This window comes from Tinamus guttatus, unplaced genomic scaffold (genome assembly GCF_059628265.1).
Source record: "Tinamus guttatus ecotype Peru unplaced genomic scaffold, ASM5962826v1 Tinamus_guttatus_pri_ptg000075l, whole genome shotgun sequence".
Classification (NCBI taxonomy): Eukaryota; Metazoa; Chordata; class Aves; order Tinamiformes; family Tinamidae; genus Tinamus; species Tinamus guttatus.
This window is the reverse complement of record NW_028288609.1, coordinates 763,730-778,504: the sequence shown is the minus strand read 5'-3', so window position 1 is coordinate 778,504 and position 14,775 is coordinate 763,730. Positions and strand designations below refer to the sequence as shown.

General features: G+C 50.7%; 1 protein-coding gene across 1 annotated transcript in view; it reads left to right on the top strand.

The window, feature by feature from the left end:
• ITGB3 (integrin subunit beta 3) overlaps positions 1-14,775 on the top strand; it is a 113,439-nt gene that overhangs the window by 13,596 nt on the left and 85,068 nt on the right. The gene's annotated exons all lie outside the window — the stretch shown is intronic.

The window sequence follows — 14,775 nt, the reverse complement described above, 5'->3', positions numbered from 1 at the left end:
AGCTGTCTGTGCTTTGCACCATCCTGCCCTATTCTTCTCTGCCACCTTCTCAGTAGGTCTTGACCCACTCAGAGAAACGAAGGCCTTCAAGCCAGACCACGCTCCAGACGTGCGTCAGGAGACCGGCTTCCTTCATGGAAAAGAGCCAGGCGCTTTCCAGCTTAGCTTCTTGGCCCATGAATGATGTCTTCAGAGTGCTCATTTCCTGGGTCAGGAGAGTAAGTGCCAATGGCAAGGAATGATGGTTCCAAATGACTTTAATAGTGCTGAGAAGTGATTGAACAAGGCATTACACATGAGTACTATCACTTTGCCAGCCTCGCATTCACTCTGGAATTGTTAATCACGGCACATCAAATACAATTTAATTTCAATTACAATCTTTCCAATAAAGCTGGTGCCTTCTTCTCCCATCCCCTATAGTGCACTCCCATGTGCTCTATCTCTCCTTTGCACAACATACCTGCACAACACTTTTGGAAAGGAGGAGATGCAATATATTTCTGTCACCTTAACAAAAGCTTTGCGCTTGCACGCTTTCATCTCCATGCGTATATGACATAATTAGAAAGTAGGAGCATTATTAACCAAAAACTGCTGATAACTTTAGGAGCTAATAGATTCCCATGAGACGGAGTTCTGATTTTAGTCTGACACTTAGAGGAATCAGAAGAATGAACGTTCCTCTATTTGAGTGACATCCAGCTCGGAGAGCTGCAGAAAATTGTATTGATTTCAGTGAGGCTATAGATTCGTTATGAGGGACCCGGCCAGAACATATAATGGGTGTTTATCACTTTGTAAATGATGTCTGCCAGCCTTGTGTGTTCAACAGGAGCTAGGAGAGTCAGGGAAAAAAAAAAAAAAAACGGTGTTATACATCAGCCTTGAGATGGAAAAGCAGGATGGACATCAAGGGGAGCCTGGAAATGTCCAGGAGGGGACCAGACTGTGGTCCAAAATTGAGGAGCATCTCAGGGTAGGTGTGAAGAGCCAAAGACTGGAAGCTGAGTGTGGATTTTCAGGTAGGAAACACGAGAGGTGGAAGGGAGGCCTAGAAATAAGGTCAGTTGGGAGCGGGCAACTTGCTGAATTTCTGCATCTCCATAAGCAGCACCTCCTCATTAACCAGGCTCCAGCAAAGGCTGAGAGACCATGGAAAGACAGTCTTTGTCCAGCAAAAAAACTTCTTTTCTTAAAGAGAAGGTTTTTAAAGACAAAGTGATTTTCTTTTTTCCTGTTTCTAAGTAGCAGATCAGCTCTACACACACCCAAAAAGTGTGATGTCTAGTCCACTAGCTGCTTTTTCTTAAGATGACCTAAATACCTCAGTGAGTGTGATGATGAATTAGCAGCCCTTTTCCTCTGTGTCTCCTGAAGTATCTGGTTTTCATGGTCACCTTCAATTTCCAGCTGTACCTGACCATGCTATTTATCCAATGCTACCCTTGAGCATGTTATAGAGCATCTCCAGGGTAACTGCCTCTCTGAAAAAATTCTCTCAGAAGACAGACTAGGCAGAAGGGAAGGCAAACAGAGCAAAGATGAAAGGAAAAGTTTGGTGTGATTAACTAGCTTGCAAGAATAGGGCTTTTTTTTTTTTCCTGGTAGTACATTTTACTGCTATCATCAAGGGGAGAGGAGGCCTCTTAGAAGAAAGGTGCCTTAATGAGAAAGGAGAAAAGAAGCAGGTAACATGGCTCGTTGGAGAGGCATGGAAAGAGGGTTTACTGATGTGTAGAGGAAGGCACTGTCCAGAGCTATTTTCATTTCAGTTTATTGCAATTGACTGCTTTGGAAGATGCTGTTTAAAAGGATAAGTTGGAAGCAGGGTAAGTTTGCAGTCACTGCAAAGGAAAAGGTGAAAGCTGCTTCTCCAAGCCCATATAGCTCAGGGCTGTGTTCTCCAAAGGACCCTAGGCTCTATGCAGGTGACAGCTAGGACAGCCCTATAATCTGTCTCTCTTCCCTCCAGTAAAAGAGAAATATTTGCATTTCTGCACCAAGGGACTGAAGAGAAGGATTGCCTCAGGGATGGCTTCCTCTTTCCCTCCTATATTTGTCTGTCTTCTTGTTCAAATTCTCTCTATTTCCCCCCAACAGCCCTTTCTCCTTCTCCTTCTCACTCCTAACGTGTGCTCCATCTTTCAAGACTCAGCCCTAGCTGATTCCAGCCCTATGACACTTTTTCTCCCTGAAATGAACCCTTCCTATTTCTTACCTAAATACCTTTTAAATTGCAACAAGTCCAGGAACGTGGCTCCAATTGAAAAAAAAAAAAAAAAAAAGCTTTTCAGAAATGTGTTTTAAGCTGAAATATGAGCCTCACAGGAGTACAGTCCTCGCATTAGTGGAAATGGGAGTTGTCAGGAGACAATGAGATTAAATCTTCATCAAGTAAGAATGACAAATGATCAGGTTGCTACGACAAAGAGAGGGTTAAGGATACAAAGTGATTTCAAATACAATTTTTGAAGATTTTGGAGATGAGCTATAGTACAAGGGAAAAAATCAAGGGCATTTGGAGTAGCAATGATGCTTTGATAGAGAAGACAGCTAGAACCAAAGGCCTTGCAGGTTTTCTCCAACCTGGAATGGGGCACTCAGTCAGGGGTGGATCTTCCGTGGGGACCATCCTTGCTCAGGTCTCCCAAAAGAACGTTCTGCACAAAAGCTGCAAACCCAAACCCGCCGGCATCTGGGCCGAGAAGGTTGTTCAGCAGCCAACCAAAATATCAGCAGTAGAAAAAAACAAACAAATAAACAAAAAAACGAACAAACAAACAAAAAAAACAGATCTGGGCAGGCACCAGAGCCAGGACAAGGATGGTGCCTTATGGGTTGGGGCAGCAGCAGGCGCAACCCTGAGGGCCTGCAGCGCTTTGCTCCTTCTCAAAGCAATTGGATGCAGAAATGTTTCTACTGGAGCAGACGTTGCCCCAGGCAGTTCCCTGCAGAGCAGAGCAGTTATCACATCTCGCCCCGCGTTGCAGACAGACGCCCTGCAGATCTGCCTCCCCCAGGCACTGCTGGACCAGGGCTTTTTGCCTCCCTCCGCCTTACACTGCTCAGTGTTTCCCTGCAGATCCCTTGGATTCCCCGTTTGCCTTGGGCAATCCCCTCTGCAGTGGCTGCTGTGCTGGCAGGGATGAACTGAGGTCTTTGTGCTATGGGAAATCCAGGTGCAGCTGCCTCCGAGAGGCTCCCTTCCCTGGTCCTCCTGGAAGCACCTCCCGGCCCCACACTGCCCCATTGCCATCAGGGGAAAGCCTGGTGCACAAGGTCCAGTCCTTGGAAATGTCCATCTCTGCTTTATATGCTAAAAATGGTGATGGGTCACCATGGTCTGTTCCTTGCAGCTATTCCCTGTCATGAGTGGAGCCTCCTCCAGCTGGTCCTTGGACCCTCTGAGTCACTTCACACAACTCCGTCTCTTCTGAACCTATCCAAAGCGGTCCAGGCAGATGAAGGATGTTCCCTCCTTGCTCCGTTAGCCCAGAGGTACTGGCTATGAGCCCTGCTCCTTGTGAGCACACCACAGTCTTTCAAACGCACACAAGCACAAGCAGCAAAATTCTACAAATCATTGCGGAACAAAAGCCAGTTTTCCTTCCAGGTCACATACTGCACTGTGCAATGTGAGAGCCTTGTTTTCATCCTGCTGGTGCTACTTCTTACATCCGCTGGGAATAACTGTCATTGAAATAGTGCAGCTGGGGAGGAAGGTTCATCCCTGCCTAAACATCTCCAGGCACAGAGATAGGGAGAGAACTGGTGCAGGGAGAGATCTGGCCTTACTCTGCTTATTTAGGATCAGGTCTTTTCTTGGTAGGAACTGCCTTAATGTTATTGACTTCCAGCTCACACCGAGGAGCCCATGGACATGCTCTAGCTCACCTGCATCACCAGCCAGGGGTTGATCCTGGGTGTCCCATTGCCTTCACCTCAGACACCAGGGAAGCATCCAAGCTTGGAAACCGGATCCAGAGCATTTCTCAGCAGCACAGGGATGCGGTCAGGCCGTCTCTTGCCGTGCGCAGCCAGTGGCCGTGGTTGGGTTTGTTTCTCTCCCGGGGATGTCTCCAAGGCACAGCTGAGCTCTAGGAACCTCTCTCAAGCTCTCCCTCGTTCACACTCTCTCTGCGGTGCTGCGTTTAAGTGGAGACCTAATGCATTGCAACAGGGAGCTTGTCACAACATATTAGCAGAGTATCTCTGGGTAATTCCCTTCCAACAGCTAAAGTATGTCTCATTTTCCAGGAAGATTTTAGGAAAGTTTTATACGTGTTTTACCGGCTCAGCAAATAGCTCTGCCTTGCTCTAATACAGCCTGCCCGATCCTTCACCTGATGCTTTTCATGTTTTGCTTGGTTTCCTTTTTTCCCTGCTATCTGGTGCCTTTATTCCCTCTCCAGCTCAGGCTCAGCTGTGCAGAGCCGCAGGCAGCAGTGTTGCCAGCTGTGGGAAACTCTGACATTTCCCATTGCTGCCCCTCTTGGGACCAGAACAAAAAACCCATGAGCTGAAATTGTGCCCAGTGTGCAACTGCTCATGCATTTCAATCCAGGGGCTCTCAAAGGCTCCCCCGGCCAGATTGCAAGGTCCATATCACAGCGTGACTCCGTGTCGCACGGTGCAGCAATAAGGATGAGATTGATCTCCCTATGCCGGTGTCCCCAGGGTCCCTCAGAGGCTGAAGGAGGTGCACCAAGACACACAGCAGGGTGGAAGTTTTATGTGATGCAGGTGGCTCTTCTGGGATGAGAAGAAAGAAGTTTAAGGTGAGCAGCCCTGGTGTGGAGACTCCTAGGGTGACATGACCACCTTCTGCCTCCAAGTAATATAAAAGTTAGAACAAAATGAACTGGAAAAAAAAAAAAGATGAAATGCATAGTCCATCCCTACAATTTTTTTTTCTTCCCTTGCTAAAAACAGCAAAAAGGATGTGGTGTGCACAGAGCCATTGCCAGCAGCAGCCGCAAGACTATTTCCTTGTCTGTCCCCCTGCACTTCACCACCCCTCAGATGCAGCAGAGTGTCCCTGTCCCAGCAGCCGGTGCCGTTGCTGACAGCCCAAAAAATCTCCCTGGGTGAAACCCAAACCCAGCTGGTGCTGGTGCAATGGCAGGTAGAAATGCAGATGATCCATCAACGCCAGCAGCCAGCGTCACCTGCCAGCCAAGAACACGGTCGGTGGCCGCAGGAGAACAGGAGGTTGTTTCTGGGCCCCCTATTTGGGGCCATCTGTGACTTTCGCTGTTGGTTCTTGTGCAAGAAGTGAGGTCCTGCGTGTCTGTGTCCCCTAGGTGGCATCTCCACACTGTGCGGTGGCAGCCCCTGCTCTCCGCTGGGCTCTGGCACCACGGGACCCTGGAGGACACAGTCCCACATCCCGGGGCAGGAAGGTGCCTCCATAGGGAGTCTCCCGGTACCCCAGGAGGGTCTCCCGGCAAGCGCCGTCCCCTCCGGAGCGGCCTTGGAAAGCTGAGCGTGTGCCTGGGAGCAAGGAGCAGCGCCAGGCGCAGCTGCAGGCCTTGCTGTGACACATTGGTCATTTGGATTTCTGCTTCGCTCCCAGACCCCCTCCTTCCCTGCTTCTGTCCCTCTCCTGCAGGTCTCCATCCGATCCGGGGTACGCGGATTCGCAATGTGACCGTGTAGGCCTTGCACATCCGAACGGGATTCCTCTTCCCTCTGCAGGTCCACAGGATGGAAGTGCCTCCGAACAGCAGTGCTTTGACCTACATTGCTCCGCTGGGGAGCAGGATGCTGCCTCTCACATTGCGCGCGTGCAGAATTCCCAAAGGCCGGCGAGCACCTGCGCGCACCTGGGGAGCGACGGGATGCGGCGGCTGCACCTTGGGCAGCAGATGAGCAGCACGACATAAATCAGCACAGCCCTCCCCGTCCCTGCTCTGCCTGGGCCGCTGAGGGTGCAGATACGCGTTCCCTGTAGATCCTCCACATGGTGTAATGAATGTGCAAGCTCTGTGCGATGGCAGTGACAGATGATCTGCACACTTAGCTCTGGCCTCCTTGCACGTGGCATTGCTCAAGATCAGCTGCGGAGGAAGCCGTTTGGACAGATATCGGCCAAGGAGAGGACATGTCCCCTGATCCTTCACAAATTTTACCTTGCTAAGGCAGTTCTCTGGTCCTCATTACTGCATGTCTAAGAACACCAAGACCTTACAGCATCTTGCTGAGGCTGAACCAAGCTCTCATCTGCTCACCAGGTCTCAGTCTTTGCAGATAAAAAAGGTCATAAATATTCATCTGCTCCATACGATAGTACATTGCAGCCACCGAAGGTTCAGCTTTCCCCTTCCACCATCAAGTTGGCCAAGTGCAGAGCAGAGCACATACCAGGGCATGGACACTGGTGCTCAGCTCGCTCGGCAGGGCTGCCTGCACAAACCATGCGTAACTGGGCAGGGAAGGCAAGCTTGGCAAAGGGAATTGATGCCCAAGCTCTCGCCAGTTCGAAGGGCAGCTCAGTCACTAAGGTAGTTGTATGCTATAATCCCAGATATCTCCTTCCCACAGTCACTGGGAGAACCAGGGAAACCCACAGAATTAAATTTCTCTCTCTCCTTCCTAGCCTGTTGCCTTCACCACCTTTGCATCCAATATGGTCTCTTTGTCATTGGTCATTTTGCTCCCAAAAGAAGTTCCCCATGCTGCTGGTGGGCCCAAAGATGCAGTGAATGGTCCCTCAAGAGAACACACACAGATCTGAACTTCCATCAAGAACTGGAAATTAAACTGCCCCAAAAGGGGCTGACCCTGCCCGAGGCAAGGAAAGACAAGCGGTCTTCCTGCAGCTTCCTGCAGGATTCCCCCCTGCTTCTTCCCTTCTCCATGTGCCACAGCTGTCTGGATTTCCCCCTGGCTGATATCTTTCACCAGCCTCTCCAACACACGAGGCCGTTATTCCGGAGGGAACGCTGCCAGCATGGATTTCTGCAAAAGCAGCAAACATCATGTACAAATGTTCCCTGTTCCCAGGCAGTGCTCCGTTTGGATTTGCAGCAGGCTTTGCAAAATGCCTGGGAGCCTGGGACGGCTTTTAGTATGCTGGCTGTGACTGCATGTGTCCTGAGGGGTTTTATAGCTACAAACCCTTCATCGTCTTCAGTAAATTGTGGCCTCTCTGCACCGCACTCCTTTGCTGCTGTTTAGAATGTTCAGACCCTTGGACCTGACCCTGGAGTCCTCTGGCTCCTCTCCCAAAACACCAGAGAGCTCCTTCAGCTCAGCCCCACTGCACCCACCTCGGAGCCACTGCTACATGGGGAGGAAAAGAGACCCCTGGCACGATCCCATTTACTGAACTGCTGAACGTCCCGCCAAGCTGCGCCTCAGGAGACAAGGCAGGTGATGCTGAGACGTGGTGCGCTCCTAGACCGGGATTAGCTGCCAGAACAACTCACCATCAGAAGGAATCTGAAGAACAGAGACCCACAAATGATGTTATTGGGGACTGGGGACAGCAGCCTGGGCGGCCTGGCCTGCTTTCCCCACCCCGCTCCCTTGACTGCTCCATGTCTAATTTTAGGTTAAGGCCTTTAGCTGATGTCAGCCCTCCAGCATGCCTTAGGCACTCTAATAAGAGGTGTTTCTCCTCCCTATGACTTTCCAAAGGGAAATAGTGACAATGTTTTCAGGGAGGCAGAAGTGACAGCTTTCCATGAAGTATCCATAGCTCCTGAGATCTGCTATTATAAGTGTCTCATAAGGATATCTCGTGGATTAGACCTTTCTGCAATGCATTTCTGTGCCGTGCGGTATCTTGTTCTGGCATCCTCTGCTCCTTTGGCTGCAGGGGAGCCCCTCACCAGATGCTAAATGAGTCACCTCCAATGACTGGAAGGCCCCCGCTCCCAAAACAGCCTAGATTTCAAGGTGATTTATAAAAATAAAATAAAACAAAATAAAATCCCCACTCTTCGCAATGACATTCTCTGCAGTGGCAAAGCTTTCCAAGCAGAGTAGTTCCAAAGGCACAAACTCACTCAGCCTTAAACGTGGCAAATTTCTTACTGGCGTCATCTCGAAACAAGGACTAAGCACTTGTCCCTGTGTGACTGTCCCAGCAGGAATCGAGGAGTTCCTGCTAAACGTCTCGATTTTTATACTGAAGAGAGGTGAATATTCTGCCGACTGAAGACTTGGAGAACCTGACAGGAGATAACCCATGCATCTTGCTGAGCTTGCCTTCCACCAGGAGGTAGTTTTGTGCACACCAGTTATTGAAACGCCAAGCTGGAACCCAATCTTCCAAAATTACTTAATCTAGATGCGCATCCAAAAAACAAACAAACAAAAAAGAGATGCTCAGGTTAGTGGGATCTTAGAGATTTACCCTTTTTTTTGAGTCATTTTGCGTAGCAATAAAACCCCATGTAGAAAAAGGCCCGTGAGAGGCACGGCTGTGCCCTGGCCTGGCTGTGGTGCAGCCCGAGCTCCCAAGCCAAAGCTCTGTGTTCGGCAGAGCCGACCGCGGCTTTCCCCTGCGCCCAGGTCCTGCCAGCCCACCTTGTGCTGGTGCCTGAACAAAAAGGCCTCTCCAGCTGCTGCCCATTTCCTTTCTTTGCTCACAATCTAAAACTTCACTTATCCACATTGCTATCGCAGCTGGTTTCTGAGCCACTTCTCTGGATAATTGGCAAAACACAAGCAACGGGATTGATTGTGGAATCAAATTATATGTTGAGACTGCTAGCTGCACTTCTTTCAGCCCTGCTTTAGACCAACACTACAGTGGCTGTTATCCCAACAGCAGGCAGGAAAGAGCAGCAAAAAGACTTAGAGAGGAATGATCTATAGAGGACACCTGCTAATGCATCGATGAGTGTCTGAGCACAGACTGGGCTGGGGCTGGCCGCAATGAATTGGGAGAGATTGCAGGTTTCTGCAGACCAGTATCAGAGTAGATGGAGCCTGACCCAGATTGGATTTTTCCCTAGTGAGCAGCATTGCAGCCCTCTCTTTTTCCCCTTTCCTTTTTGTCCTCTTCCTTTTTATATATTTTTTATTTCTTCATCCAGAAAATGGAAACATGCTGCTCCAAAGGCAGCTTTGCCCTTTTATTAAGTGCTCTGCAGAAGCAATTACTGCAGTTGCCACAGCAATGCTCTGTGTGCATGAAGGGAGGAGCAGGCTGCCACACACAAGTTTCCCATTCAGAGATGATGCCCACTGCAAAGATGTTCAAGAGCATCTGACAACGAGGGAACTGCAGCCCCTTTCCAAACTGCATGTCTTCTGCTGACTAGTTCCTGACTGCATCCCTCTGTGATAAAGCACAGTCCATTGGTTGGCTCTCACTCAGCAGTTAATTAGTCTTAATGAAAGCAAATTCCTGGTTGAGCAATGGTGGAGTAAAACCTACATGAGGAACACAGTAGAGTCTGCCAAGTACCTTAATCTCTAAGGAATGAAGCATTATAGGCTTATCAGTCACTTCTTCTGATGGAGCAAGGGACTTCAATATATAAAACAAGAGTAGACTAAAAAAGTCCGCAACAAATAGCCTTCCCCATAGCTCCCCAGCTGAAACAGGGAAAAGTCCAAGCAACAGAGAAAGGCCTGGATGTAACGACCCATTTACTCTCCAGTCCTGAAAACCCCTCTGTGCAGCTGCGGAGGGGGCTGCCACTTAATGATCATGACAGCAACACCTTGATATGAGATACCAGTGTCAACAGAGCAGCTACAGGATCTAACACGTTACCAGAGAAAAAAATTGGTAGAAAGAGGATGTTCCCTGTATGTCTGCATTGTTTTGCCACTGCTGATATGCGTCACTGCAAGCTTCCTTTGGCATCACTTTCCCCAGTAGCCATCTCACCTGTGCATAGGCCAGGGCTGAAAAATGAGAGAAGGTGGAAAGTTTTTGGACTCATCAAGTGTCAGAGGACTGCCAGGGAAGTCACTGCGAGGAAAAGCTACACCAACATACCCAATTACACCAACAAATTGGGTGGACAGGAACAAAACTAGAGAAAACATTTTACCAGACCTTGACTAGGCTGCTCCTGCAAACCGCTTTGTAGCAGCACCCTCCAAAATAGCCCTGGCTCTTTTCCAAAAAGTGTGAGGGTCGGTCATGGGATGTAGCAAGGCAGAGCATGGCAAAATTGATTGTAAGACAACCAATTTGAACGGCAACACTTGGGAAGACTTGGCCATTGCTTCAAGGCATTCTGCGTGATGGAGCCAGTTATCACTGTTACTGAGTTGCCCTGCACTGAAGGCAAATGGAGATATGGAGCCCCATATAGCCCCCATATGGAGCCCCCATATAGCAGCCTTGGGCTTTAAACCAAGGCATGCCCATATCAACGACTACCAGAGGAGTGCTTTTCAAGTGGGACTGATGGTCTCCGTGCCGAACACGTCATGGTTGCTAAGCAGATAGAGCCGGCACCACCGCCAGCTCATCCACCCTTCTGGCTTCCTGCGTCTCCGAAGCTCTCTGGACTGCCTTGGCTGGCATCTTGGCACATACCAGACATTTAATTATGGCTTAGGAGAGGGAAGGGGAAACCTCGGAAGAAATTCCACCAAATGCCTGCAAGGAAAAGCCATTATGGGAAAGTCTAAGACATACCTAAGGAATTTCCCTTGACCTGAGTCCCCCTTCTACCCTTCCCAACAAGGTCTAATGCTGCCTCCCAAGCCCATCTTCTCTCAAGGCCACTGGACTGTCTTGTTTCTGCTCCTCATACTGCCACAGAGATCACTGTTATAGAATTTTCCATTATGTTTGGATTCTTTTTCCTTATTTTTATTTTGCTGCTTTCTGCTCTCTGTGTAGAGGCCCTGTGCGTCATTCCTTCTGGGTTTTATTTGATTGCCTTTTGGAGATGAAGAGATTAATATTTCATCAAATGTAAGGGGAATAAATAACCAGATTTGAAAGACATCCAGAATCTCTCCTCCTTTGAGTGGCATTTAAGGGCCTGAACATGGGGTTGGGGTTGGGGAGAAGTTTTTGCCAAAAGCTGTTTCTGAGGAAGTTGCGATTCTTACCATGATCTCTCAGGACATTTCCATTGCCAAAGACACAGCTGTGGCCATGAGTTGTGCAAAGGAGGGATGTAACGAGGCTTCTTGTCTTGGTGTCAGTCACAACCCTCAGGGAGATCCCATCAACATCTGTGGAAGAGGAAGGGCAGGAAGACCAGGCAGAAGCTGGGGAGGGACAGCGAGATGGCAGAGAGAAGATTTTAGCAGAGCTCACGTGCAAGATCAGTGCTCGTGCATGAAGTGATTCCAGCTGCACCTCCCCACCGTGCTCCTCACAGCCAGCCATGCAGCGCCATTCCTACCACTCCATACATGCAAAGCTATGGACATGGTTCTGCACATCTCCCCGTGCCTCTGCCACGTGGTGGAGACACTCGTGTGTCCCTGCCTCACCACAGCTACACCCGGCCACCATCCATGCAACCACATGGCATGAACAGGAGCTGGCACAGTGATGGGCAGACACTGGGGTGTCTGGTAGCACAGCCCAAACCTTCACAACAGGGGTTAACGTTGGTCATCCCAGCACTGCTATCGGAGGACACAGTCAAGGACAGGACGGGCTGGTGGGTACATCTCTCTCCTGCTCTGTGCACTAAAGCAGAGCACTGCCAGCTGCTGGATTGAAGGGATCAGTCTCCAGAGCAAAGCTGGGGAGCTTTTCCCAGGCAAAGACTATGGGGTTTTGTTTGATGGGAAATGCCGATTGGGATGAGGAGAAACACTTGGCAGATTTGGGTTGACTTTGCTGAAGCATTTTGATTGAGGAAAATAATAATTATGACTATTATTAGTTTATCATTCTCCTCGAGGTTTAATTAGCTGTAAAACAAAAGCTTTTGTGTTTCTGTTCATTTCAAAATGACACTTCCTCCCAAAAGGAATTTTAAAAATATGATAGGTTATTTTAAGACATGCAGAAATCGAGGGAGATGTTGAGTTAGACAGCAGATCTTTGTGGGTTTTCCAGCTTCCCTGAGCTTCTTTTTTTTTTTTTTTAATTTGTACATCTCAGAGCTCAGCTGATTTGGAGCTCAGTGTCTTTATCCCCCTAAGAACAGGTCACAGCCTGGCCCAGCCAGCCCAGCTGGATCGGGATTCAGACCTCATGACCTTGAGGGAGCAGCTCGCACACAGGTTCCATCTCGTGCATACCCAGGGTAAACACGTGCTACCTACACCACACCACCCAGAAGCGGGTGCCAGTGTCTGACTTATCCAAAGCGCTAAACTGGGATGTATGGACGTGTGAGAAATCCCTGCTGGCTCGGAACAACGTCCATGCGCGATGCTTGAGATGGCGATGAGCAGCTCCTCTCTGCCCGCTCCTTGCTGCACCCGTCATGCCAAAGGGAATCCCCTTCGCTGCTCCAGCCAGCTGAGGCCTTTATCTGCTCGAAGCTCTCAGCCTGGGCAGCGACTGAACGAGGGTCTTCTCCGCACTTTGCCACTTCATCCGCATGGAGAACATCACAGATCCAGGCACCAAGGCAAGGCCATGGAGGTTTCCCCAGCCTGTAAGAGCAGCTCTGGCAGCTCCGGGGGGACCTCGTCCAGCACATGGTCCTGGCTGGCAGACCTGGGGCTGCGGGGAAGAAGGGACAGCCCCAGGAGCAGGGGCTGTGCAGGTCACAAAGAGCCAAAGAGCCGGAGCTGTTAGGAAAGAGAAGTGTCAGACCATGTGCAATTACATAAAGAAATAATAGACCAAAGGCAGATAAAGTCAGCCTGGATCACTGCTCTCCCTCCTTCCTGGATATCCGATATTTCTCTTCATTTTCCCTATCCCTAATACCCTTCTCCCACGTTCGTCTCTCTGTCGTACAGAGGAATTTGAGATTAACCATGACGAATGGGCTGATTTCCTTGTCTATGGGACTGTTTTATTTCGCCTCTGCCACATCTGACAACTTGCATTTTCCTATAAATCCCCTCAATTAGGCCTTTAAAACAGCACTGCAGTCGTTTCCCTGATAGATGGGGAAGGAATTATCTTAAAGTCCCTGGCAACCACTTCCTCAAACTAAACACAGTTCGGGTGCCTTTCGCCTCCCTGCCATCACCCCCGTTCTGGCAGCTGAGCAGAGCGGGCTCACCCGGTGCCTCCTGCCCAGAGGGTGAAGCACAAGGGGAGGGAAAAGGAACGAACGATGCCTCTTTTCTCACCACGACCAGGCTTGGTTCTCGCCTCCGCTGATCGAGAGGAGCGTGGGAAAACGGGGTCAAAGCCCGCGCGCTCAGAGGACCTGAACCCAACCTCCTATCCCGTCCTCTCCAGGCGCTTCTGGGGTGAGGGAACTTCATCGAGGCCTCTCTATGAGACTTTCACACTCTAATTTGGGTTAATTGAAGCTCAAGGTAACACAGAGGTGGCTCTGGAGTCTGTCTTGTCCTGCCGCTTGTCAGAGAGTTGAGATGTGAGGAGACCTCGGAAAGGAGGAGTTTCCTGAACTTACCAGAGCTTTACATATTCTCAACCTCCTTTGCCAAAGCAATGACACAGTTGATTAAATCCAGCTAATGCCGGAGGATTTATGTCTGCGTTGTTTATGCCTTTAATTACTAGGCCGGGAGCATTTACCCTTTGAGCTGGGGATGAACCATCCACACAGGTCCTGGGTGCAGCCCACCCTGGCTCACCCTGGTCCAGCCAGAAGTGCTTGGAAGGGAGCAGGACACGGCCCCAAGCAGCCTCCTTTGGAGAGACGTTTGTCCCGGGGGAATTGGGCACATGGGGATAGGCCAAGGAGGGAAGGTCTCTGCTTCCCAGAGGAGCATCCGACCGGAGGAGACTGCAGGGAGGGAGGTGTCAACGTCAAGGCAACATCTCCTGTGGTTCCTTCATCTTCCTGGGGATGCGCCTCGACTCTCAGCTGTTTCCACCAGGAAAGGAAAGGCTGTAACTTGCTGACTGGCTCTTTCTCCTGCTGCTGAGTCACTGCCAGCAGGTAGATCCCAGCGCCATTCCCTGGCTCTGGCAGCCGTCCCCAGGTCCCAGCAGCTGCCCCGAGCTCTGCCCCAACGCAGGAGCCCAGAGGATCCGCGCTGGGATGCGGAGAGGGCTGTCCCGGGCTCGCAGCCGGGCCTGGCACGTCCCACGCGCTGCTGGAGCCAGCAGGAGCATCCCATGGCCACGGAGGAAGGGCACAAATGAGACACTGTGTACCCTCCCAATCCCTCGCCGCTCTTCAGCATCCCCAGGACACGGGTACTGGCCGGGCACGGGTTCCCCAAGCCCATGTCCCTCTCCCCACTGTCCTGCTGCACCGCCGGGGCGCTGAGCCCCATCCTGCCAGGGAAGCCGCTCTCCACCGCGCCGCTCCCCAGCTCCTCCGTGACTCAGTTTCCCCTGTTGCAGCCCAGTCTGCTCCGTCCAGCTCTGGAATCCCGTATCTGCCTCGACACTGGCTCAAGCTGCAGGCGCAGGGACAGGCAGGATGGCACAGGGCTGGGAGCAGCTCAGCTCTGCCAAGAGGCTGCAGGGGACACGGGGCTGCTGCAGCCCTGGAGGATGCTTGGAGCCAGCAGAGCAAGAAGGCACCAAACGCCCCTTCTCCCTCCGCAGGGGAGATGCTCAGGGCAAGGACAGCTCCTTCCCTTCCCCCAGCCCCTGTGCCAGAGCCTTGAGCAAGTTCAGCGACCGCATAAATCCTCCTGCAAACTGCAGGGAAAAAGCCCTTTGCATCTGCACAGGTGCCACAGTGTGCGCAGAGGCGCCTGCAGCAGCCGAGCGGCCGCCTT